The 26,699-nt window shown below is 36.1% G+C and overlaps 1 long non-coding RNA gene across 7 annotated transcripts in view; it reads left to right on the forward strand.

The window, feature by feature from the left end:
• Window positions 1–26,699, forward strand: part of LOC110474669 (uncharacterized) — a 409,027-nt gene that overhangs the window by 263,796 nt on the left and 118,532 nt on the right. Inside the window, exons 3-5 of one of the 7 annotated variants that reach the window (XR_014949695.1) lie at window positions 5,671–5,796; window positions 7,453–7,686; window positions 16,249–16,446. The exons of the other annotated variants lie outside the window; for them this stretch is intronic. This is a non-coding gene — a long non-coding RNA (uncharacterized LOC110474669). The remainder of the gene's footprint in view (window positions 1–5,670; window positions 5,797–7,452; window positions 7,687–16,248; window positions 16,447–26,699) is intronic. 7 annotated transcript variants of the gene reach the window in all.

Genomic DNA, 26,699 nt, shown 5'->3' on the forward strand with positions numbered 1-26,699 from the left:
TCCAGCTGACACCTAAGTACACACTAGTCACCAGCTGTTCTGAGGATGGGAAATGTGGTCACATCTCTAAACGCACAAGGTGGATACATATCTGTATTAATTGAAGCCTGGAAAATGCATCTCTGCACCTTCCCATTCAGATGAAGACAGAATTACAGAGGAATTACAGATAGGGGGGAAAATGACAGTAGCAAATAAGCCTCTTATTGCACCACATAGGTCAGAGAACCACAGTGTTATTTACCATCAAACATACCCCATGCAGGTCATTCAGCCCAGGCTCTTTTTTCTCCTTCCCTAATGCATCATGTCAAGAGGATTTCATTAAGCTTAAAACATTGCTGATAGATCAACAGGAAGTCTGGTTTTAAAATCCTGCCATGAAGCTGATTCTGGAAAACTTCTTGAGGGTTTTCTCCATGTCCTTACACTTCCTACACTCATAAAGTTTTTCCTGATATTTAACTCTTTTATCTATGTTGCAGCTGAAAACCGTTACTTTTTGTTTTGTCCCTGTTGGCTAATGAGAACAATTGGTCCCTTTCAAATTAATAACACCCTTTTATGCAATTATCAAGAGTTATTTTGTCTTCCTTTTGGTTCCCTTCTGTAGCCTCTATGCATCACAACCGCTTAAGCTTCCTTCGGGCCTTGTTTTTAAAATCTTTTATCATTTTCAATGTCTTTCTCTTAAGTCCTTTTAATTTGTCTGTATCCTTTGAAAAATGTGGTAGTCTAAACTGAATGCATCTCACTGGATGAATCTTAGCTGAACCAAACAGCATGGAAGAGCTGTCTTCCTTGTATCAGACATGATTCTCAAATTAACACAACCTAGTGCAGTGATTGTCTTTTCTGTGACAGCATTGTCTTTATTGTTTGTTCAATATACTGTCCATTGTTACTCCTTCTCCTTTTGCTGGAGTTTTCTCATCTAACTAGTTTTATCTGTAACTTTGATCTTTCCACTCTTAAGTTGTTCCACCATCTGCTTTAAGTTTCCATACAGCCCATATGCTTCCCATCTTCATACATATTTGTATGTGGCTTCTCCTGATCTGAATCTTTGTCCTAGAGCCACCAATGTGCCCTTAGCCATTGGAGTAATTTTGCTATATCGTCTGTAGGATAGACTTGTTCCAGTAGCTGGATTCTTTCGTCAGCAATACCAAAGCCCCATCAGATGCTTATCTCCACAAAAATCTCAACTATTGCTACTATGTATGTAGAGATTAAAGAATTACATATATATGTGTGTGTGTGTGTGTGTGTGTGTGTGTGTGTGTGTGTGTGTGTGTGTTATTTCCTTGGAATAGTTCATTGTAGTAGCTAATCAATGATGTATGAAAACAGCAAGGAGGCTAGAATATAATTATGTCAAAACAAATTTTCTTATTTGCATGGACATGTGTATTTTGATGTGGTATCTCATTCCACCTTGATTATAAAATCAAATATTCAGCAATCTCCTATGAACTGGAATTTCAAAACCTTGTTTCAGAAACCTGGACAGGTGATGTTCCAGAACTGGGATATGCATGAATTCCAAACCCATCTGGGAGGCAGGCGAGAGGGAAGGCAGCTGCTTTTGAATTCCAGCCTTCTGACTTTGCAGGACTAGCTACTTCTAGGCTTGCTGGCATGAAAGCCTTGGGAGACTGTTTTGTATTGGAACTGCTACAGTATTACTCTTTTGAAACCCAGATTTGGGGAGATGCAGCTTAACTTTTTAAGGCTTCTTTTCCTTCAGCAGTAAATGTGGAAGATTTCAGAGGCCCAGAAAGGACCAAGTAAATACTCTTCAAATTAGACCTTTAACAGAACAATATTTGTCAGTTTTCAGGGCAAAAATTCAGGCTCAGTATACTGATATTTTTCTCAGTAATTTTATTAGGAACTTTGTGAACACACTCAGAAAGACTCCTGAAGTACCTTTGTTTATCTATACACATCTGAGTCTTTCTAGGGATTTTCATGGTGTTTTTGCTGCAGAGAAGGGCTCAAAACTTCTTTTTACTCTTACTTACATTTACTTCCTTTACCCTTTATTGTGCATGAAAGAATGCTCTTTGCTTTCGCTGGCCTAACTAAGATTTATACCCTTTATTCATTTCCTTTCCCCTCCTAACATGAACCGGAACAGTTTTCCTTACTCAGGTTTCCAGAGGTATGTCTAACTCGCTTGCTCAAAGTGCATTCCCAGGAGCAGACAAGAGCGCATTGTGCCTGCACGCAACCCACACCAGGGCCTTGGGCAGCGTGCCCAAACACGCCTGGCAGGGTCCTAACCACCTTCTTACATATTAATACCACCTAAGAATGCCCCATGTGTTTGGGCTCACGGGAGCTAAAGAAGCGTTTTCCACCCAGGCATTCACTGTGTGCAGAGCTGGGTCCAGCCCCAGTGACAACCATAGGGCACCTTTCAGAGGAGTTATTCCTCTTCTCAGGGTGAAAAGACATTGCCAGCACAGTCAGTCTAAGGCATTTTAGAGTGAGGAGTAGGATACCCAAAATATGAGAATTATCAATGCATTAATAAATGTCTATATTTAGACATGTTAATATTTATAAAATTCATACATTTCTAGTGGAGCAGGATTACTAGGGAGAGAACTCTTTCTTTTTTCTTTTTGTTTTTCTTTTTTTTTTTTTAATCGCTTTTTTTTTCCTTTTCTTTCTCTTTTTTTTAATTTTTCAAAGGAGAAAAAGAGAAAACAAAGTCTGTCTTGCTATATTCTCACTCTGGAAGTACAAAGCAATGCTGAGATTTCTCTAAGAAAATGTTGATAACTCCATATGGTAGAAAGTCCACGTAAACAATGACTTTGAACAGGCCACATGCTGAGATAGTGACACTAGGTTAGTGTAGCTATCCCCTCTAGCACAGCTGCAACTTATGCCAGCAATAAAGGCTTTCTGGCAGTGTGTTATTCTCCAATTCTGAAAGCAAAGAATTTTTATCAATAACAGTACTTTTTGATCAATATAGCTGCTTAAACATTAAAGCTTCTGCAGTGTAGCATTTAACAGCATAGTTAAAATTAAAACCATGAATAAACAGCCCATCTCAGATTGACATTATGTTATGAGCCATTCCTAATACTGATCTTACCATAGTTTTACTGCTGCCTATGCCAATAACATTGCCTATAGGAATAAAATCTTTGTTTGAACAGTGGGTCTGTATTTCAGACCTGATTCTTCCAAATGAGAGTGGGAGTCAAACCCAATGCACTGAGTCATGGTAAAGATCTTTTCAAGTCTGTGGAAAGTGTAACGCACAGAATAAATTATCGTACACAACATTTGCTTTTAGGCCAGTTAGCCAGTTACCACTTTGCAAGAATCATTCAAGTGCTCTTATCTCCTGTTCTAAAAGGCTTGCTTTGACGTGTTCAAACATTAGCTGCTTGTTACAGGAAGACTTACTTTCCAGGAATACAAAGATTCAGTCTTTCATCAAACTGTTCGTAGCGGTACATTTACTCTCCCTAAAAAAATTGTTTCTGTTGATACAGTTCAACTACACTGAAGAAGAAGAAAAAGTTCAGTTCTGAGCAGATGGTTAGGATGACTGACTGCAAGCCTGGGCTAAGAAATTACTAAATATTGCTTGTGTTAAGAGCACTGTAATATCTCAATATATTTCTCTTATCATTCTTTAGCTATTTTCTTCCTCCTCGAGAAAAATAAGAATTAGGAACTGTTTCAAGATGTTTTTCTCTCTTTCTTTTACTCATTATTTTACTATCTTCTATTTATCATAGCATTTACCAGCAACAGGGGGACCACAAAAAAGTTTTGTTCCATGATGTGGGAAGTAGTTCTCCAGAAACGGGACCAAGATAGAAATTTCCCTCACATTATGAATATACAAGAAACAGTTCTCAAGATCTCTTCATTCTCAAAAATTTCCTCTGACTGATTTTAGACAGCTAAAGGTTTAAGTCTTTATTGGTGTCATTACTGGAAGTCTCATTCTTAACATATTAGGACTGATGAATAAGGCATGGGACATTCCACAATATCCCAGCTGGGGGATTATGCAGCTGGACAAAATTATCCCCATTAGTTTAGTTTTTTAAATAATAAACCTTCTTGTTGTAGCTGAGAAGTAGAGACATTATAGGACATAAATAGGGACATAATAGGACAAAACATTTCCATTAAAATAATGTTTTAATTTTGAACAAATGTGCCTTTAGCCAGAATGTTTGTGAGACGTCTTGTGGTTTCTGCAAAATGGGAATAGAAAGTGATTTTTGAATTCTGAAATATGATGATATAGAATAGGAAATCTGACTTTTGAGTTGCTTGCACTAAGAGAAACACAACCTGTGATGTGTTCTGCTCAAATTAACCAACATAACAATATTGAATGCCAAAACTTGAATATCAAGCACTCGCAATGAAGTTCTGATAAATGTTACACCTTCATTCAGGGAATAATTCTGAATAATAAATCTAAGTCATAAACAGCTCTTGTACAATTCACAAATAGAAAAAAAGGAAATGAGGTTTGTCTAACAAATTATTTGGAGTGAATTATGCATCCAGCATCTACCTTGAGAACCTAATCTTTATCTTCTAAAATTTGTATGGGATGTCTCCTCTAAAGATTTTGCAATATAATTACCTAGATCAGCTGTTTCCCAGATGAATAGTCTATGGCAGCATCAGTGTGCTTATGTATTCCTGGACGAGACTGCTTTATACACCTTTTCCTTTTGCCACTTCCACACTACCTTTCTGAGCAGATTTGTCACCTGTTCTGGGAGACACTGTGGCCTCCATTTACTTCAGTGACCTAAAATAATTAAGAGCTAAATCTCCTGTCTTCAAGGACTTTTTCATAATCTGAAATTTATGCACATGGGTAGTTTCATTGATTTTAGTAGGTCTATTCATGGGAGTACATTTAAGAAAACTTATTTGAAGTTTTGGGCTTGTAAAATGCTTGTCTTCTAATGCTACATGCTTCCTACTTTATCAGTAAATAGATGGTTATTGCCCAGCTATGTCTGAAACACACACTGCTAAACAAAGGACCTAGGAATTATGTATAATAAAAATCCTCAATAAAATTAAGGGATTTTGCTTGCATTTATATAGCTATTTTCAGTTAGATGTTTGTGATCTAGATGGAAATATATTTGGATCAGAAAAAGACCTAAGTGTTAGGATTTTCTTTTGCTTTTGAAGGGTATTTTTGGTCAAATGACCAAAAAACCCTCAGCATATCATTGCAGATTACAGAGGTCCTTGGTAGTAAATTTCACTCTGAACATTAAGAAAAATCCTGTATTTTTTCAGCTATTTGTGGAAGTAACATTGACACCAGGACAGGCATAAATGAGGATGGCTGTAATGCATTTCAGTGCTTGTAACCTATGCAGACAGCACTGGAGTGCAGCAGTCAGCTGGAGGAGCTCGCTTTTGGAAGGGAGAGGCGGAAGGAAAATCTAAATGGGTTAGCTGTTCAGAACAAGAAGCTTTTGATTTAAGGAATATTAAAAGTGAGTTCCTGGATTTTATTCCTGACCCACACCCAATTAATATATTTTCCATAACCAAGACACTGTATTTGCAGGATTTATTTAATATTAATGGAGATATTAAAGGGATAAACTAGTACCTGTAAGATGCTTCTAATTCTTTTTTCTGCAGATTTTGTTTCAAAAATACAGGAGCTGCTTCTGACATAATTGATCAAAACTGCTTTTCTTCAGGAAACAGTGCAAAATGTCTTCTTTTCAAGGCAAATGAATTTGGGGACTGGTAAGAGAGAGAAAGGTAATATATGCTAGAAAAAGTGCCAGAATTTGAAAGGGAAATGAACCTCCAGCATAACATGCATTTTGATAATGCTCATACAACCATTCCGAACTTGTATTTCTTCATCTGGATGCATAAAACTCGTTGAAAATGCCCGTTACAAGTCTTTTCTTCCTTCTACTTTTCCAAATTTTCTCGAGAGAATAGTTATTTCATGACTATTATAAATTGCACTTCTAGGAAATCTCACACAAAAATAAGCTTGTTAATTAAATAATTTCACCAACTAAAGAAGAAATGTTCAGAAGAAATTATTTCTCTTTACTGGGGTTTTTTGCAGAAATGTCCGAGTATCTTACCCTAAATCTATGCAAACATTTATTTTCCTTCCAGTAGCAAAGTACATTTACTATGACAATATTCACTTACTATGATAATTATATAAATATTTTAATCACCAGAAAAATTACTAAAAAAGGACTAGGCTTATTGTACGACAATAATTATCATCTCTCTGTTAACATATTTAATTTGAAGAAATTTTTCAGTAAAATAAAAAGCCACAAAAATCACTACAATATTACCTTACTGTGCACACTTGTGCATCATAAATGAAAGGATTGCCTTTCACACACTTAAAGTCTGATTTTAAAAAAAAACTCAAACTATTTACACAATATCTCCTCGTTCTTTAGATGAAGTACCAAACAAAGAGTACTGAGACCCCTCCCAAGAGGTTGACCTTTCCCCTGTGATCTAACCTCACTTTCCTCTCTTTTCTTCTTTTTAATAACTGCATGGACACCATTTACCGGATACAAGAGGAATAGCTTACATAAGGACACATAACCCAGGACTCATTTTAATATTCATGAGGTCATCGGCATTATTAAAGAAATTCAAGTAGGTAGTGAACACTGGATTGCATTCCTCCACCATATATCTTTTATCTGGCTGTTAAAGTGAAGCATTACTAATGCAGTTTTAGCTTCTCCTTCTTTGGAACTGAACGCTTTGGTGGACACGTAATACATGCTCTAGATTCTCCAGTGTGTGTACCTACATTAACAACCACAACTATTTATAGTTGCTACCAGGGTCCTAAAGAGATGAGAGCTCCCAGACCCAGCATGTTGGCTTTGAACTCACTGAAAGAGAGAAACAAATAATTTAGAAAGTTCTCCCCTCAAGTCAAAATCTAGAGGCTCATTTCCCACATCAGATTTTTTTTTTTTCAAAACTTAGTAGGAAAGACCAGATTTAGATTTCAGAAACCACAAGGTATAAAGAAGCCTCTTATTGTTAGTGGAGTTTTTTTTTTGTACAAATCTTGACATTTTCCAATTTTATCTCTCTACAAAACAAGAGATCACTTTAGAAATAAAAAAATACAATTACTACATGAAAGGAAATGACATTCAAATGTTGTTAATTAAACAAGGGAGTGCATGTCAATGTTAATGTGTAGGTACATAAAAAGAACCTTATTTTGCAGATGTATGACAGAGCTCCCTGAAGAACACAAGTTTTTCTATATTAATTCCATGGTAGTTGAAAGCTACATAATCAAAAGCACCTTCGAAGTTTGGCAGAAATTTAACATTGGCTGTTTAAAATAAAAGGTCTGTATGGAAAGTTCAGTTTTGTTTTGCTGGGTTTTTTTTATTCCCCTAGGGTGGTTGTGGTAGAGGAAATATTTTTATCCAGGCCTCAGGAAACGGTGGTCTGGCTGCAGTGTTGCAGATGGTTACATGAACAGAATTCTCTCAGCGCAAAGCCTGCCATGACTTACGTCTGCCCCCAAGCTCCTGGACTGCAAGAACTAATGCCAATATCCACCTGGAAACATCCAGTCAGGAAGGGCTGGGGAAGCTGCTAGCCTGAAACAACCCTTCAAGCTCAAGTAAGGTGAGTCACAAATGTACAAGATATTGGTATGGATAAGGAGAATCCACTGACTTATATTTTAAACAAAAACAAAATCTGTGAGAGGCCATCACATGCATAAAAAATGGACTAAAATGACTATCAGAAACATAATTTTCTGATTAAGTCTTTGTGCTTTTCAAGTGAATACTTACAGCAGAGGCAATGTGGCCTGAAGATAGCAAAAATCCTGAAGATTGAAAAAATTCTGCAGATATTCTGAAGGTAGTTTTACCAATTTTCATTCCTCTTTTGGGGACTTTACAGCCATGTCAGCTTGCCACTTCTAATACAGGAAAGTCAATTTCCTATTCCAGACCAAAAATTGCTGCACATAAATCTGTAGGTCTGTCTACGTTCTTCTGCTGTAAGTCTGCCCATTCTGAGCACCTTACAAACTGGTTGTCTTTTTCTGACTTGTTTAGAAAATATGGAATGAAAATACTGACATCAGCTGTCAGGCTTAGAGTGCACATAGTTTCTTGATTCCCAAAGGATCTTCCACATATAAAGTTCACTTATCATTTATGAGTTTAATCAGCACTGTCTTTCATAACCAGTCAAACACAAGCAGACAAGTATCTATATTGATAGATTTCATTTATGAAAATACTCTTTTAATCTATTATATTTTAGCTTTTCTTTGTGTATTCCACTTTTGAGATACTTCCCATCACGTTAGAGTTTAATTTTCTCTGCAGCCAATTTTTTTTTTTTGGCATTTTTTCTACAAGAACTCATGAGCTTCCAAGCTGAAGAATAGACATTGCTCAATCTTCCACTTTCTTCACCATAAAATATGGCAAAATTTATCTTATTTTCTTTATGTGTTGGTGGCTGTCCTGTACTTGTAGCATTCTTTTAATTTTCTATTAACTTTGCTAGATGTCAGCAATCATCTCTTAGCTAAGTCATTCTTATTTGGAACTACAGGAATCTCAGAGGAAAACCTCACAGCAGGTCAACAATAAATTTGGGGGGGAGGGGGGGGGTGAGGGGCATGGAGGATAGAGAGAAAAGCTGTTAAAAGATTACAGCTGATACCAGGCATAATTTTTTCAACTGGCTGATACATTGAATTATTAATTCCATACAACTCAATTTAAAAACAATATAGTGCATTAAGGACAGATGATAAAATAGAATATATTCTGGTTTACCTCTTTATTTGCCAAATCGAGGTATTCCCAATAAGGAGGAACTTGTATCTGGCAAATTGCCTGGTTTTAACATGTGATGTTTTGCTGGTGGTATGGGGAGCTGAGCCTTCACTGCAGTCATGATGGATTAGCAGCACCTTTGGTAGTGCTAATGGAAGACCAGCAAGAGTCCAACACTCATACTTCTTGCCTCAGACTTCATTTTTCTTTCTTCAGATATTCTAGACTCAGTAGAATCCAACAAAGAGTCCAGGTTGATAATCTTGTTTTGTATACATTGAAAAAAATCTGGAAGTCTTTCTTTTGAAAAGTTTCAAGTATTCTATGCCTGACAGTAAAGTCTTTAAGTTTTAAAAGGATTCATAGGATTTATATAAATCCAAACCCATTCTAAATTGGACAAGTGAAGAACTTTTGGGAAAATAATTTAGACAGAGATTTCACAGTATTACAGAGCTGTGTAGTTTTAAAGGGTCTTCAGGAGGTCTCTGGTTCAATCTTCTACTAAGAAAAATTTCAACATCAAATTCTGAAGCCAGGTTGCTCAGGACTTTCTCCTATCAGGTCTTGAAAACCTCTGAGGGTGGATTCCATGATATCTCTGGGCAATCTACTCTAGTAGTTTATTTTCTTCAATTAAAAACCTTTTTTCTTACATCCAGTCAGAACACCTCCCTTTCCAGCGAAGTCCATTATCTCTTGTTCTCTAACCATGCACCCCAGTGATAGAATTACCTCTGCCATCTGAATAGCCTATTCATAAATGTTGAAAGTTGGCTCTGAGGTTCCCCTGCAGCCACCTCTCCAGGCTGAACAAAACCCAGCTGCCAAAGATGTTCATTCTCTATAGGGAATGTGCTGTTAGTCCCTAGATTACACTGATTTATGTATTTCTTGCTTTGGGTTCCCGAAACCAGACACAGTATCTGGATGTGGCCAGATATAATAGGAGAATAACTGTTCCCTCAACATACCACATGCACACACCCACTAAGCAGTGAACTGGAGTGGTATTTAGGAAATAGGAAGCCCTTACCCTCTGAGACAGGGAGTCAGGCAATGGGCATAGCCAATAAAACCAGCACAGAAAAGGTGTAAAAAAAGCCAACTGGGGATCCTCACAGGTAGAACAGAGATCAGGTCAGCTTAAGGATATCTAAGCCCAAGTGAAAATTCTGAGATGATACTGTTACTGTGAGCAATGAATCTCATGCTAAATTGACAGAGGATTTCACTACAGTGAGTGAAAATGGGGCTCAGTTAAAGGACCACTTTTGAGGAAGACGTTGAACTGAGAAGGCTGTGGCAGATTGGAATTTAGAGGGCATCAAGGTTTGTGAAAATGCAAGGTGACATCTGTAAAAATAAATAATATGTGAATACATAATCAAATGCAAAACATTATGCATATTTAAAAGGCTTTTTTTGAGTTCTTGACTATGTCATTAGAGCTTTTGGTTGTGTGTAACATGTATCATTAAAGTCTATTTTTTATTTGCATCATATAATATACTATATTATAAGCATTTGAATTTAAACTCCAAATAAAACTAAGAGTAGACTATTTCTCCATCCACTTTAGTTTTATTGACAAATAATGGAATATCAGCAGAGTTTGCTGAAGGAAACTCAGAACCTCTGAGGCTTTTCAGCCTTTGCCCTTCTTTTTAAAACGGAGTTTTTCTTTTAAAGGAAACACTAAAATTAAGTCTTCTACCTACCAATTCCACCCAGCTGGAATCAAGAGTCATAATCTCTGGCTTCTTGAAGAGCAAAACTTGTTTAAACCATTCGCAAAGGTTACTATTTTATGCACATGAGTAATGCAGCCTCTGTAAGTTGAACATGATGTTATCTCTAGAAAAAATTATGCATAAGACATATCTTCAAAGATATTTCTGAACTTAACTTACGCATATCTTTACACTTAAGTTTGATTTGGTAACCTGTAGAATAAATCTAATTTATTTGAGATTTTCTGTGCTGGAACCATACTGGAAAGCAATCTTTACTAACTACACAGTGGTAAAATTTGTAGTAAGTTTATTAGCACCATCCACAGTTCCTCAACAAGAGAGAAAGAGAGACAAGAAAAGGCTTAGAGAAGAAGTGAAAAAAAAGGAATGGGAGATGAAAGGGATAAGAAAAGGGAAAGAGAAAGGGAAAAGGAACACAGAAATCTAAAATATCATCATAAGCCTATCAAAGAGGACTTGGAATATTATAAAGAGCCTTGAAACACAGTAACAAAATAAGGAATAAGCATGCAACCTTAATTCAGCTTTCTTTGAAGAGTGAATAATTAGTCTGGGTGTTGAGAAGTCAGTTTGTTGATTCTTAACTAATTTATTTCTTTTTTTTAAAATGCCGTGCTTGTTTAAAATATTAATTTGCTATCATTGTACCAAAACTCTGCATACTTCAGTTAAAAGTGTGCCATCTTGCAGAACTTAAATTCACTACTTCATGCTTCCAGTCTCTCCTGCTTGACTCTGGCTGCTTAGCTGGGTTCATCTCTTGCAAGATGTCACTGGACTGAGGATGCCAAGTAGCACAGGATCACCAATGGAATGAATCAGGGTAAATCCTGGAATATGTAGACCTGGCAGAAACGGTCCTGTAATGAAGGTTGGAAGCCTGAAGGACTGACCTGTCATTGACATGAGGCCACATGTCAATATTTCCACAGAGAAATATTTTCTTTCACCAGTAAAATATTTTGGGTGTTGATTTTTTCATCAAAATGTCAACATTTCACACACATAATGTCAATTTTCCCGCCATTCTACACTAAATTGCACCCGATACAAATATATGTGTATCTCCTCTATTTTTCCATACTAGCTGTTTTTTTCAATAAGAAATTATGGAAAAAAGTCAAGATATGTCAGAATCTATAGTCTCTAATAGTGGGAGTCATCTAACAAAGTACAAAAATCTATAACTGAGACATCTAAATCTGAAGTTGTCACTCTGGACTCTTTTCATAATCAATAGAGAGAAATAGGTACTTTTAGGTTATGATTCATCTCATCCTGAAGTAGATGGCTAAAATAGGTCAGCTGAATCATGTTTTAAAAGCATCTCTCTCTCTCCATTGGCATTAGAGGGAATCTATGGTGACAACTTCAGACACTGACAGATCAAGTTAGATGAAATTACTTATGCCTTAAGAGTCTATAGAACTGTTATTCATAAACTTGTCCCTTTGCACCATAATTTCACCTGTTCATTTTGTTTCCAAATATTGCAATGACTTTTTCTTCTCCCCTTTTTCCCTGTTAAACCAGTCTTTTTATCTTCATTTTTTAATACCTACATTGCCTTTCACATCTTTTTTCTATTCCACTCACTATCAAAAAATAAGGTTTGACACCAGAAATTTCAAGCCAAAATCTGAGATAAATAAATGCATGCATTATTACCAAAACGGTGAGATTCTACTGTACTGACTGCCTACTTTTCTTGTTAGTGTCACCACTGATCTGTGGTCTTTTGAAATACAAGCCCTGTAACCAAATTATTTACACCAGTTGCCTGATATAGGAGGCCATGATCAGAGAAAATATTTCCCTGTTTTGTTTCCCTACCAGGAGTACCAGCACCCTTTAACAAAGGATGTAGTTTAACATAATAATGACTTTCTAACTTCTTTATACCTATCTTTGGATGCCACAAATTACAAAATTGTTCTTTTTGATACCTTTGCTCACATACCAAGCAAGGATTTTTCTAGTAATTGCAGTGGCTTGGGAGTGAAAATTGCAAACATAGTGTCATATAATTAATGAAGTTAATAGGTATTATAGTCAACACAACTTTTCTGCATTTTGCCATGCCACAATCCTAGAAGTACGTGCCAGAGACATTGATATCTCTTTTGAGCTCCTCTGGAAATGAAGCGTGAATGAAAGTCTAAACAGTGGTTGCTGATCTTTTCCATTAATTTCTCCAACATGGAGCAGCATTGCCTTAGCAGCATACTGAAGGAAAGCAAACAGCAATAAATCTGACTTCCCTCTGGGTAAACCCTGCAAAGGAATATAAAAGAGTGAGGGATAGGGTATGAATTTCACTTCAATGCACCAGTAATCTGATTGGACTAAATCTGGGGTGGAAGACTCAGATTAGCTCCCAGCTACATACTGCGGGTTTTCAAATTTTCATAGTGCAAGAAGCAAAGAGGAACTCTCAGATCATCTAATCTACTTTCTTCTTGATCACAGACACTTATCTTTCACACAGTTATCCCTACCTTGAGCCAAATAGTTTCTCTGCAGCTAAAGTATATCTTCCTGAGAGTTATCTAATCTTGATTTGAAGATCTCAGGAGATGGAAAATCCACCACTTCCCTCTATAATGTGTTCTGATAGCTAATAGCTATCAGCATTAAAAGTGTGTGCCTTATTTCCAATTTGAATTCATCTGGCTTCAGGCTCCAGCCTTTGGTTCTTATTATGCCTTCCTCCACTAGATTACAGTCCTTTCATATCCATTATTTTCTGCCTGAGAAGGTATATATGCCATAAGCAAGTCACCTCTCAATCTTCTGCTTCATAAACAGGAAGATCCAAATCTCACCAGAAGCTATTTTTTCCCATTTTTGAAACATTTCTGTATTTCCTGTCTCTGCTTTCCAGTAGCTTCATTGAGTCTTTCAGAAAATGAGAACTGCTGAGTTGATGCAATGCTCCAGAATTGTCCTCCCCAGGTTATAACAGAAAGATCAACTATTCTGCTCTCTCAGTGATCATTCAGCAATCATGTTGGGGATTTTCTACATCACTCCATTCTGAGACATTTTTTGGCTGCTTATCTAGTACGAATTCTCTGTAGTTGCAGCCAGTCTTTTCAGTCATTCTGTGGTTTTCATCCTCACTTCTAGATATGCAAGTAAGGATTGGATTGTATTAAAGTATCCTATTTTTAATAACTTAGTTTACTAAGCATTCTTTTCTATCTCCACAGTGTTCTCTCTTTTATTTTTAACCACTGCCTTACCCATAATTTCTTCCAGGAGTAATATTATTCTGACTTCTGGACTGTTGACAAAATGCTTTCAATTATTCCTCTGGTACTAGTTCTTGTGAAATCAGAGGAGAAACTTTTAGCTTTGCAACGCTTTGCAAAAGAGTAGCAGCAGGGAAAGGGGTCTGACAAATAATACTGTCTCGTAACCTTCTATAGCATTTATTACCTGTTAGGACTCATTCAGAATTACCATCAATGTGCTGAGTATTTCTCCAGCTGCTCATAGAAATTCTTATATTCTTAATTAATTAATTAATTCTTGATTACTAATTTTTCACAGAAATACTGGTTATCCAGTACTGTGGATTTCAGAATGATAATCACATGTTTTGTTATTCAACACCCTTTTTAATTGCTAATGGGAAATCCTCTTCATTATCTTTATATGATACAAGTAGACCTGATTTTTTTTTGACTTTGAATGGTCAAGTCACCAAATTACATTAGTTTTGATGCATGTAAAAGTACACAGAATTTAAATGTCATGCCCAAACCATAAAGAAGTCTGATTTCTTTAACTTTTAGGTATATATATATATATATATATATATATATATATCACCCATGAGCTTGGGAAGGAAAGCTCAAATCCCTCTCATCTTAAATGGGAATAAGGTTCCTGCTCTCTTGTCTCATAGAAAATGGTATAAGCACTGAAATAAAATTATTTTTGCTGAATAAGTTTCACCACATTTTCTAAGTACCTAGATATATATTTGTCTACTAAAAGCAAAACCAAATGCTGTTTAAAATGTTTGGGGTATTTTGTGCTAAAAATATCAAGAAAAAATACATCTGTTCATATTTACTTAAAATTAAATATAACCCTTACCAAATAACAAAATATCAATTATCCATTAAACATACCTAAACATTGAATCTTACATTATTAGATTCAAACCAGAAGTGTTTATTAAGTCTGCATTTTCATTATCATACTGAGTAATATTTCTAGTCAGCTTTCTGAAAGTTCTACAATATACATAGATTATTTTATTTGGCAAAAATTAAAAATGCCATCTTGTTTATACCTGTGTTTTTCATACATTTTGCTTGGTTCCTCCAGCCACTTATATTAATTTTCCACACTTCATGGGTTCTAATGGGGTATGCATAGCTTAGGTCCATATCACATTTGTAAACACAAAGCCTTCAGTTAGTAATGTAATTTTGTATCATTCATCTACTACAACCAGACAGCACCTGCCCTGCCCATGAGCTGGATACCCCTCTGTCTGTGCATCTCACTGGCCTAGCAAAGTTAGGTCCCAATGCCCCCGTGGTCCACAAAAGCAAAACCTTCATCTTCAAAAATATTGTGCAGCCAAAGTGTGAAGAAAAGTGTTCATTGTCTTTTGCTCTTGCTTTTGGGGTCCGAAAGATTCCCCAGATCATGTTTATTACCTTCTTCACAACTCTGCTACCATCCTTTCATCTGCTCTTTCATTTTTTTCTGGTGAATACAGCATAAGTATAAAGACTTACTGATTTTGTTCATAAAGCTTCCCAGTTGTGGCACGATCAACTTATGGTTTGCTCTCCAGCAAAATAATTGTGAAATATCTGGAGGTAATCTGAGGTAATATGCAGCAGTGTTCCCGGTCTGTGTCTATAACAGTATTTAGAAGAGGTTCAGAAACTTATCTCTTCCCTCTAGTCCAATGAGGCCAGTTGGTGAGGTCTACACTGTTTATAACTTTTCCCTTTTTGGGGGGTACAGATTTGTTTTTTAATCACCTTCAAACATAGTCTGCCAACCACTAAGCAGTGCAGACCTTTAACATGATATTTTCTGGACCACAAAACCGCATCCATGCTGCGCGTAACAATTAGCAGACACTCACTATTCATTAGAGTCAGCCAACATACCTAGAAGCTTCCTATTTATTTAGCTATCTAATCTCCCCTTTTACAGGGTGTTAATTTAGACAATTCAGAATTCATACCTTAAATGTCTTTGCTGAATCACTTTTGATTTGATCACCTATGTCTTGGACTCTCTAACACTCACTTTTATCCAGGGTCAGGCTTATCTGAGTGTCATTACTGAGCTCCATTTCTTCAGTGCCAGGAGAAGAGTTTACACCTGATAGGTTTCAACTTCAGATTATACTTAAAATATCTTCCATTTGGAACCCTGTCAAAGGCGCACAGATTTGAGCCACCGCATTAACAGCTGAGATGAATTCCTGGGGTAGGAGGATGCTTCCCACAAAGCTGATGACTCTGAGAGCCTGGCTGACGTGTCCTGCCCAGCATTACTACCCAGCACTGCCCCAGGGAGATTTGATTTCCGTTTTGTGGGGAAAACAAATAAACAACAATAAAAAGGCAACTTTTTATTTTTAACAGCAATGAAAAAGGCAATGAAGTTCAAAGACCTTTTATCCTGGAATGGCTGCACATTCAGACACTGACAGCTTCCTCTGAATCATGCTGTACTACAGCCCCAGACAGAAGAGTGGATTAAATAAGATTGACAATCAGTGCCTATTCAAATGCCCATTTTAACTTAAATAAATACTGCCAGTACCAAAGAACAATATTTAGGTAAGAAAAATTTCACCTGTCTCTATTGTTATGTGATGTAATATAAGTGCATATATTTAACTAACTAAAATGGTTACATACCACCTTGCTTCTTATTACATTTATCACAAAAAGCTACTCAGGGCAGTCCAGTACTGTGTTAGGGAAATGAGAAGAGCACTTATTCCTTCACATTAGTTAACATGTCAAAAGCTTTTTATCTCAAAGATATTAAATGGTAAGAACAGTGTGTTTCAACTTCTAAATTGTCATACATCAAAGATTTTGGAGGACTTCTTTTTTAAATTGACAGTTGTCATTTAATATACTGTATGATCCAAAGCATATTATTTCTGAATGTTACCAGGGAGATTTCATTGGCTTTTGTGACATTTCCAGTCTTTGGTATAATTGGCTAACAGCTTTCTCAACTTAATATCTTTTAAGAAATAGTGTACCTGGTGGTCTGGGGTATCACATCTACTGTTTTCTCTTTTCTTTGTTGTCCAAAAATGTTACTGTAATGATAAAAAGTGACATTATTTTAAAAGATAAGAAACACCAAAATTATTTTCTGTCTGACCTTTATAGTTACCAGAACAAGCAGCTTCTGTTAGCAAAATAGTTCAAGCTTTTTATTACAAAGGATATTTGGCAGTATTCCATAAGAAAAAAAAATACATGCAGTTCTTGTCAAGGGAAGTCATTAAGCCCTCTCTCCTTATGCCATGCTAACATTTTAACAAAAATAAAATCCTGGGTATTTTAAGATAGAGGAGGAAGTTGACTGTGAGAGGCAGGGATATTTCACATAACGCTCTTTATGAGTGTACTAATGCAGCTTTATGTCTTTGACTGCACCACTTTGAAGCAAATATGGTGGGTTTACCCAAGAGTTCAAGGAGATTTTGGTGACCTTCATTTCCCAGCTGCACATTTATGCATTGAGAGTTTTCTTCTTCATCCTGGTCTGTTTTGTTATTAGAATGATATTCCTTCTTTAGGGGTGGCTGGGACGTAAGACAGATAAATGACTCAATGGCTCAATGTGTCTAAATTGCCATATATATGATTTATAAAATAATTATGGCTACTCCTCATTACTTCTGTTTTTTCCAGGTAAAGGCTTACAAATCAATTCTTAGCTCCACTCCACTCCTCTCATTTTTGATTTTAAAGGTTACCACAGAATTTGAGAGGTGGAAGTGCTTGAGATTTCAAAGTCACATCCAGCACAGATCCTTTTAACCGCTGTTGTTGTTGCTCTGGTTCTTCAGCCCAAATAAGGATGATATATGTCTTGCTTTCAGCTCACATGGCAAAGATATGACATTGTTGTCACTGATGCTTAAGAAAAACTCTCTGAGTCACATTACAACGGCAACAAAAGTTAGAACAAAGCCTTCTTTCTTGTTGAAAGAGTTTGCTGGTTTACTGTTTTTTGCTCAGCTGGTGGTATTGAAGATAGCCTGCAAATGGATAAAATATATTTTAGGTGCATGAAAGCGAAAATAGTTTTTGCAAACATAACATTCCTTTAGGAAAATAATTGGAGGTAGCTATAGTCATTAGCTCTGGAATATGTAATTCTTCCCACAATTCTTAATATAAATTGAATGCTGTTGCATGGCACAATATTAAAGAATATATGGGTTAAATATCTTCCTGCTTAAAGACGAGTGGTCTAAACCCTGAAAAATACAGTATATGCAAATGAACATAAAGGACTGACTATACTGACCATTTCTTTGTGTTTGGGGGATAGATTTCTGCATGGCATAATATTTCCACTTGCATTGGTTTCCTGGCATGAAAATGTTTATTGCACTCATTAGCTAAGAGGATGTCGGCACTGGTCCAATGAACACAGATCTGCCTTCTGATTTCAGCCATTAAATTGCAATGGGATTCATAGGCTTAACATTGTGGGTGTGAGAATAATAAAATGGAACTCCATCTTTAGCCCAGTTACCATGGATGCAGTTAAAGGTCATAGTGGCAGCTGCTAACTAGTTGCCTTTTTAGCTGTATTTCCCCTTCTGCTATGTGTTTTTGTGTACCTTAGTTTCTGCAGGTCTGCCTTAGAGCAATTCCGCTTCCTTAACTTGGCATATGGGGTGTCTTCCTCAACACGACCAGTGCATTCCCATAAATATGCTTGTTATGGGCATCCCTTTATTGAATTATTTGTGATTTAATGAAAAATGAATGCAAAGGCCTTAGCAAAAAACCAGAAATGCAGCCTGCTCAGCACACTGAATTATTTCTATTTTCTGCACTCTGCTTCACATTCCTAGCTGGGGGTGGGGAGAAGGAAAGAAAAAGTCCTGTATATAGTGAATTCCCTTCTCCGTTTAAACTCATAATGGGTTCAGGCACTGAGGCATTCACAATGTGGAACATCAACTACTACTTCTCCATTTGGCCCAAAGTCCTAGGAGTTAATTCCCTGTACTGCATGAAGTGTCAGAGTAATTACTGCTGATCAGCCCTATTTCTCAGCATTCTGTCCTGCTTTGAGAGGCACCCTGTTTATTGATGCACCGCCACCTCATCACAGTGCTTTCATTCAGGCAAGCTGCTTAATCGAAAGGGCTTGGACAATGCAGGATTTTCAAAGAGAAGAAGTGGAAAAAAAATTAAAAGTAGCCAAGTAAAATAAAGTGAATGGCAAAGAAACCTGAAAGCTCTACAAAATACTTCCTTATGTCAACACTTAATTTCAATGGATTTTAAACACTTATTCATTTCCAAAATAAGGTACTGTGAGTCTCTCCTGAGGTGACTCAACTATGTGATCACATCTTTTGAAGATTTTTAAGAACACAGTGCTGGAAGCCCTCCTTGAAGAATATTTATCAGGTTTTGTTCTGTTTATATACAGGTGATGACTGTATCAACAATGCAAAGAATTTTTTTTATTTTTTTGCCTCTCTGTTTTAAAGATACATTTATACAACTTGTCATTTTCTGAAAATAAATTAAGTACAAGTTATTTCAGTTCCACACAAGGGTGGCTTCTGGTTATCTTTGGCAGGATGCCACTTTATTCATTTTTATTTCAAACACAATGTGAATCCTTAATTCGAATATAGTATAAAAGTAGTGGCTATAAAGCCTACACTGTGACTTATTCATGCTCTTCCTGTCCATGCACTTCTGTGAACCTTAGAGGGTGGCAGAAAGTTATACTGAATTCATTTCTGCTTAAATACCATCATGCTTTGTGTGTTTGTTAGAAAGAAGAGAAAGTTCTTTGGGCTAGCATTTTCATTAGGACTCGGTGTTTTCCTTGATTAAGTTGCTTTTGGGCACTTGTATATCTGGGGTTACCAAGACTGTAGGAATTTTCCAGCTCATCCTATTCTGACTGGAATAGTGAAATATATTGAACCACAGAAGAAGAAACAAACAGGTAATGACAAGCATAAATACAACCAAACCTGTTATCTAACTGGGTGATGAGATTCTTTTAATGACATCACTTGCCTCTGTGGCATTGCTTCATTAAAAAGTAATTTTTCATAAGCTGTTCAGCAGTGCTGTTGAAAATAACAGAATAAGACTGCTACAACTATTCCAGTGTCCTGTTTTACTATCTCCTCCACCATACTTTAAATCAGAGAATTTCTTCTTGTGCCTTGTTTACTGTTGATATTTTCTGGCTGATTGGATAGGAATGACATTTTGACAATTTACTGTAGCAGTAAGCACTGTAAAAACAAAAGGTGCTGATGAAAACTCAGAACCCATTATTATGTAAATTATGGCTGACTAACACAGATTCCATCTCCCAGTCACCATCATTGAGACCAGTTTTACTCAATGATAATAATTTTCATGATTGCAGTCTTCAGAGAGATCAGAAATATGCTCTAGCTGTTGCATTTATCTGCAGCGGGTACTTGACCCTTAATTAAATTCTGAAACTTTTTTATATAATAAGGTAAAATACAGCTGACATGTCTATTCAAACAAAGAGCATCAAACATAGATCTACCAAATAAGATAAAGGTATTTCAGACTTACCTTCTTGTAATGCTAGCAAACACGAAGACAACAACTTCCTTTGAAAGAAAGCTTAAAGTTTAAAATAAAAAAAAAATTTAAAAAAAAAGGAAAGTATTCTGTTGGGTAATTTAAATGTTGCACTTCAGTGCTGTGTCTGCTAAATCTTGGGCTTGCCCTGCAGAATGGTCTTGAACTTTATATTAAAATATGCATGACAGGGAAAAAAACAAAAGAGCTTTGAGTATATGAATTATATTTTCTCCCCTATATTATTGCACTAGTAAATGCAAAAATATTATAAGGTAAAATAATGTTATTTAATGTCCATTTACTAAGTTTCACATGACAGTAGTCTCCTATATCTTGAAAACTGTTCTTTGTAAAACTATTCCTCCTAAAATCAGTTTAGTAACAACTCAAGGTTCTGCACTACTGAGCTGCTTTTCTGCTGCTAACTGAAATAAAAATGATTAAACATTGCACAAGCAATTAATATGACATATGTTTATATATATATATATGTTTAGAAGATAAGACTGGGGGAAAGGAGCATAATGTAGAGAAAAAAGAATTGAGGTTTTTCATTTAATATTTACATATTTTAAACAGCCCTGTAAGTTTTGGTATTTCTTTCCTCTCTCTCCACCCCATTCCAGTTTTTCCCCCTCCTTCCCATTGTCCTCATTGGTTTTTCACATGAGAAAATGGCCATTTCAGGTAAGCAGCAACAGTCCAAGTAAGCAGTAACAGTCAAGCTAAAAAGGTAGGGTATTATAAAAATGGAGATTCAGTATTTCTTTAGACATAGCACTTTGCTAAACTGTCAGTTCATAGAGCCAATGAGCTAAGAAAAGTAATTACTTAAGTGGGTTTCATGAAGAGTAGAAAGATGATTGTGCCACATTAAATAACAATTGTATCCTTAATGATGTGTTGGACTATAATACAAACATCCTTCTGCCATTATATGCACTACAATGTACCTTTCTAATTACTCTGGTGGCTTCCTCTTCCTTTATTAAGATGCTATGCATTCAGAGACTATGTGAGCATTATACGAACCTTTTTTTTTTTAAATTACAGTGAATGCAGCTGCATGGTCATTGAGAAATTGGTTATAAATTACTGACACATTATATATGAATGAAATAATTGTGTTTTCATTTTATTGTCTTCATAAAATATAATTTCTCTTAGATGAGATGTAATGAAATTCCAAAAAAAAAAAAATTTCTGTGTTTTTGGGCATTTCCAGATATGTAAGGAGCATAATAATATAAGTCCAGATAATTAATAAGGCAGATTCAAGACAATATGCCAAACCTAGAATAGGGTAGATAATTTGGTATTATTAATTTCAGTGATCTCTTGCTTACAGCCTGTGACTCTTTGGGCATCCTTGGGCTTCCTGTCAGTGATCCCTGAAAAAGCTATTTTATCATCTGCAAGTTTAAATATATTTCAAGTGTATTCCTTTCCAGTAAAAACATTTTCAGATGTCTCAAAATACAAAAATGCTGAAAACTACTTCTCCATTTCATTGTTTATATTCTGATCCCTTAGAGATAGAAACCCCACACTCTTTAGCACAACCTTCTATAAATCAGTATGGTTCCTAGGATTTCTAGAGTTACTTTTGTGCACTGCTCAACCACACATTAGACTTGATTTCCTAACATTTTGTCACCACATACTTGGACCTGGTTAAAATTTACACACATTAATAGTCCCACAGAAGGAAAAAAATCTTTTATGTGGAACTTCTTCCAAATGTATAAAAGGACTGAAGAAGCAGGGAAAAAAATCATAAAAGTGGACAATTCTGGATCATCTGTCAAAGTCTCACTTAACTCTTAAAATAGAATTTTCTGTGCAAAACCAAACTTGAATAAATAAGTGAACTAAATAAACCTTGAAAAATATACTTCTCTGTTGTCTCTTAGTAGAGATGCACTCTTTTAACATATAAGTCATGTTCTTCTGCTATCAATTAGTGCCATTAATAAAAAAAAATTCTATGAACAGTTCAGACTACTTTTATGCACACTTTGTTGCAGCCCTAAATTAGGTAGTGAGTTGAGAATTTTATCAGTAAAATCGATACAATCTTTTCAAAGTTCCTTACCACTGTTGGGTGACATGAAGTTAGTTTAGAGGGAAGTGGATAATATCCTGGTTTTGGAGATCACATTTAACCCCTTTGAAATATAGCAATAATAGGAAAAATATGTCATAGCATGACCAAACGATTTTGTAGTACTCATCAATATTATATTCCCTTTGTGAAAAACTAGGACATAATATACAGCTTGTTTCACATCTGACTGTTCATACATTGTCATAATAAGAAGAGACAATGTCCACAATTTGAAATAAAATCCATGTATTAAAATTCATCTACAATTAAAATAATCCATATCCTCCTAGCAGCTCAGCAAGTATATTTCCTCTTTAGTCACAAATTCTACTCGTACAGTAAGAGCTCTGTGCTTGGATCGTGTGCTAGGCAGAATTATGAGAATCTTTATAAACTCCCTGCTGCACTGCTTGGTTAGCTAAATTCAAGATTAGTAAATGGTCCTTGGAAAGTAAGCAGAGTGGTTCCCCTGTTGCTGCATTTGAAACATATATACATAGCCATATATTCCTCTGAAATCAGCCATATGAAGCCCGAGGGGAAAAAAAAGTAGTGTTGCCTGGTAAAACTGCAAGCCAGTGAAATTTTTTTACTGGGGCAAGCAAGTAGTAACAGAATAATGTGTCATTTTACCTGTACTCATTATCACCTGCAAAGTATCTATTACTCAGTACTACTCAGAATTGGGCCCTCTGTGAGGTGACAAATTCTGTTGCTCTGCCTTATGGAAGAGAAGGGTAGAACAATCTTTGTTCTGAAGTTCAGCCCTTACCTACTTGGATTTGCTCAAATCCAAGCACATTATATCTTGAAAAAAAATGAAATAAATTATTGAAAATGCATTTCTTATGGCATTTTCCACTGCTGTTAAAAAACAAGTACTGCTGGAAAAGGAAGCAAAATGTGAAACTGGACAAAGATAGCTGCATATAATGATTCAGGCACACTTTATAATTTATAATTGTCACATATATCACAGATCCTTCTGACTGCCAGAGAAGATGGTGACTCAGTCTCTCTTTATGTTTGGGAAAAGTTACTTCTTCCCAAATTAGTGGCTCATGTACAAGAAACATATGAATTACATCTGAAACACTGAGAATTATGTTCAGTAGGGAACTTCAACTGTGTTTAGGCACCTAATTGAAAATTTTCACTCTTAGAAATCCTTAGTCAGAGGACGCCTTTCTCCTAAGTGTCCAGACTCTGCTAAGACCATGATTTTCAGCAGTGTGTCTAAAATTCCTTGTTGTCTGAAGCTCTTGTACCTAGAAATGCTTCAGTGTAAAAGAAAAAAAAAAAATAGGAATTATAATTTCTCAGGTTTTACTTTCTGATGGGTTAAAGCATCATTTTTGGTTTTCAAGTGCTTGCTTTAGGTTATCTCCAGATCACATGAAATAGGCTAAAGATAAAACTCCCCTTTTCTACTTCCAAATATTGGCATCCAGCCTCAGAACAGCATGAATTAGACTGACATAGAGAAACAATTTCCTGGAATTTACCTATTAACTGCTGCTTACTATAAAACAGATTGCCCACTGTAGTGATAGCAATGAAGGATGCAGGTAGGGATATAGGCCCTACTAGCTCAGCACTTGCCTTCTTGAGGACCACAGCCATTTCTGCTTATATTCATAATTTCAGAAGCTGGTCAGACTTGTTGGGAGCCCATGTTGGTTTTGCAACAGTCCAGCATAGATCTGTGTTATAGACAGATTTGCTGGTAGCTAATGGTCCTGTATGACTCTCATCATGAGAGTCAGCCTTGATAGCCAAGAATCAGAATGCCGCATTGGAAATTATGTAAAAATTATTTTTTCTGTTCAACTTTCTGATCAAACACTTGGAAACATCACCAATTTGTCTTGGCAACAGCTCTGCCACATGGAAAAGTCATTTTATCAACATTATAAAGAAAGGCAGTCAAGCTTACCTAAGATCATAAGGCAAGCTGCTGTGGAGGTAAGAGAAGTGCCTGTGTTTGAAATCTGCATCTGAAGCACAAGTCCATTCTTTTCCTTCTGAAAGACAGTATACTAGGATAGTCTTTAAAAGTCTGGGATGGATCAATCTTTGCAAAATTCACACTTTAAGTGCATTGGCTGCTTAGGCAGTACAGAACATCTACCATGGTATGCAGCACTGCCTCCTCACATAAATGGGTGGAGAACTACATCCTTACATATTCCAGCAGTGCATGAACTTGAGAAAATAATGGAAGTATGAAATTGGTCTTGTAGGGAGACTTTTCACCTTGATTTTATCCAAATGTCAGGAAGTTGAGTTTTCTGGCCTTCTGGAGGGTGTTGTTGCCTCTTTCAAGCCTTTGCCTGATCCTTAGCACAGGTCCTGAAGGTGCTATAGAGGTTTTGCATTCCACCTTCAAGTGAGTTGGACTTAAGAGCTGGAACTAAGATCAGAACTGGCAGCTCATGCCAAATTGAAGTTTTATTTATTTGATCATTTCATTGCAAGGTAGACGCTGTGTCTGTGGTTTATATCTTTAAAATCAAATAAACTATTTATATATAGTGAAGAACTGTAAAACACATAGACCTTATTCACTAATATTTTTATAGTTTCTTTACACTTGACAAGTAAAGAATTTGTGAAAGTGTTTTCTGTATCCAAGTCCCACAGATTTCTTGGGGTATTTTTATAATTAAGAAAGGGCACAATCTAGATTAGTAACACAAATTTAACTCCTGTTTTTCCTTCACATGCAGCATGAAATCCTCTGAGTGAATTTCTAATACATATTTTTTTATGGGATGCACTTGATGAAAACTTAAAATACCATCAACTTTTATCTATTTAACATTTTCATGTTATTAAATGAGAATACCTCATCTGAATTTCAGGTCAGAGTAGAAACATAAATTAGTTACTGTTTTCTTTCCCATCCTGATAATATTGTTTTGTTTACATCACCATGGAAAGCTTTATGCAAATTTTCTTGCCACACCATATCCATTATATCTTAAAGAGAAAACAGTCTAATAAAATTCTCAAAACAGCTATTACTTGTAGGAAAGGAAACTAAAGGTCTGTAGTCTTTCAAAGTGTCATTGCTACTAACTGAAGCTTCATAGAGAAAGAAATCCGAGTTGTTCTTTCAAACAGACCAATTGCAGAATGCTCCAGATGAAGACAGCAAAGCCATGGAGAGGCTGCAGTTTGCATGCTGGGTCTCATGTGATATTTTGGTCCTTTGAACATGGGGCTCCTGGATGTTTTTGCCATTCATGCTGACAGTTTGTCAGGTCACTCCTGCACACATCTTTACAGCTGCAACTCCTGCTGCATATGTTGCAGGACATGTGGAAAGCCATTAGTTGTTTCTGTCTGCATTACTGTCATTCTAAAGCACAATCTTGCCATGCACTTTGCACTACAAGGGCTAGGAAACCAGTATCTTTTATAGTAATGACTTCCAGTTTACAGCCTTCATTTGTTATATTTCCTCAATAGCTGTTGTGTTGAGATTAACTGCATAAATGGTCTGCAGCTGGCTGTTATGAATTAAGGGAGTTTAATCAAAGTATTTCTAATGTACAGCATAATGATAATACATGGGGGAAGTACTATTTAAGAGATAATGATGGCTTCAGAAGATCACTGTTGTAATGTTTAGTGCATATGCCTTCAGCATTGAATTTGTTGTTGTTCTGAATATGCTTAATGGATCAGTGAAAAGCTGCCTAATGTGGGATTGTTTGATGGGGCTGACAGAGCTGGAATTAGCCCATTGCTGTTTACTGCATACAGCCATTAAGATTAATTGCTGCCAGATAATTTTGACTGTTTTTATCTTCGGGAAAAAGTGTCACTAATGGGTTTATAAATTGGTTCACTATTACTAATAGTAAGGCCAGTGTAACAGGAGAGGATGTGAGCAGCTAATTCTAAAGATAAAGGTAAAAAGTATAAAGTACTATATGACTTGCTAGTTTTAAGGGATAATGTTATCTAATAACAGACAGACTGATATATGATGCTCATTAATGCTATTTCCCGGGCTTTGGGTTGAACCTAATAGATGCTAATAAAGTCTTATTTGATGTACCATTAAAAAGCTCAATCTGTTTTCTGCATTAATGCACAATGTTGTTTATCACATTTT

This window comes from Lonchura striata, chromosome 1 (assembly GCF_050655825.1).
Source record: "Lonchura striata isolate lonStrDom1 chromosome 1, ASM5065582v1, whole genome shotgun sequence".
Classification (NCBI taxonomy): domain Eukaryota; kingdom Metazoa; phylum Chordata; class Aves; order Passeriformes; family Estrildidae; genus Lonchura; species Lonchura striata.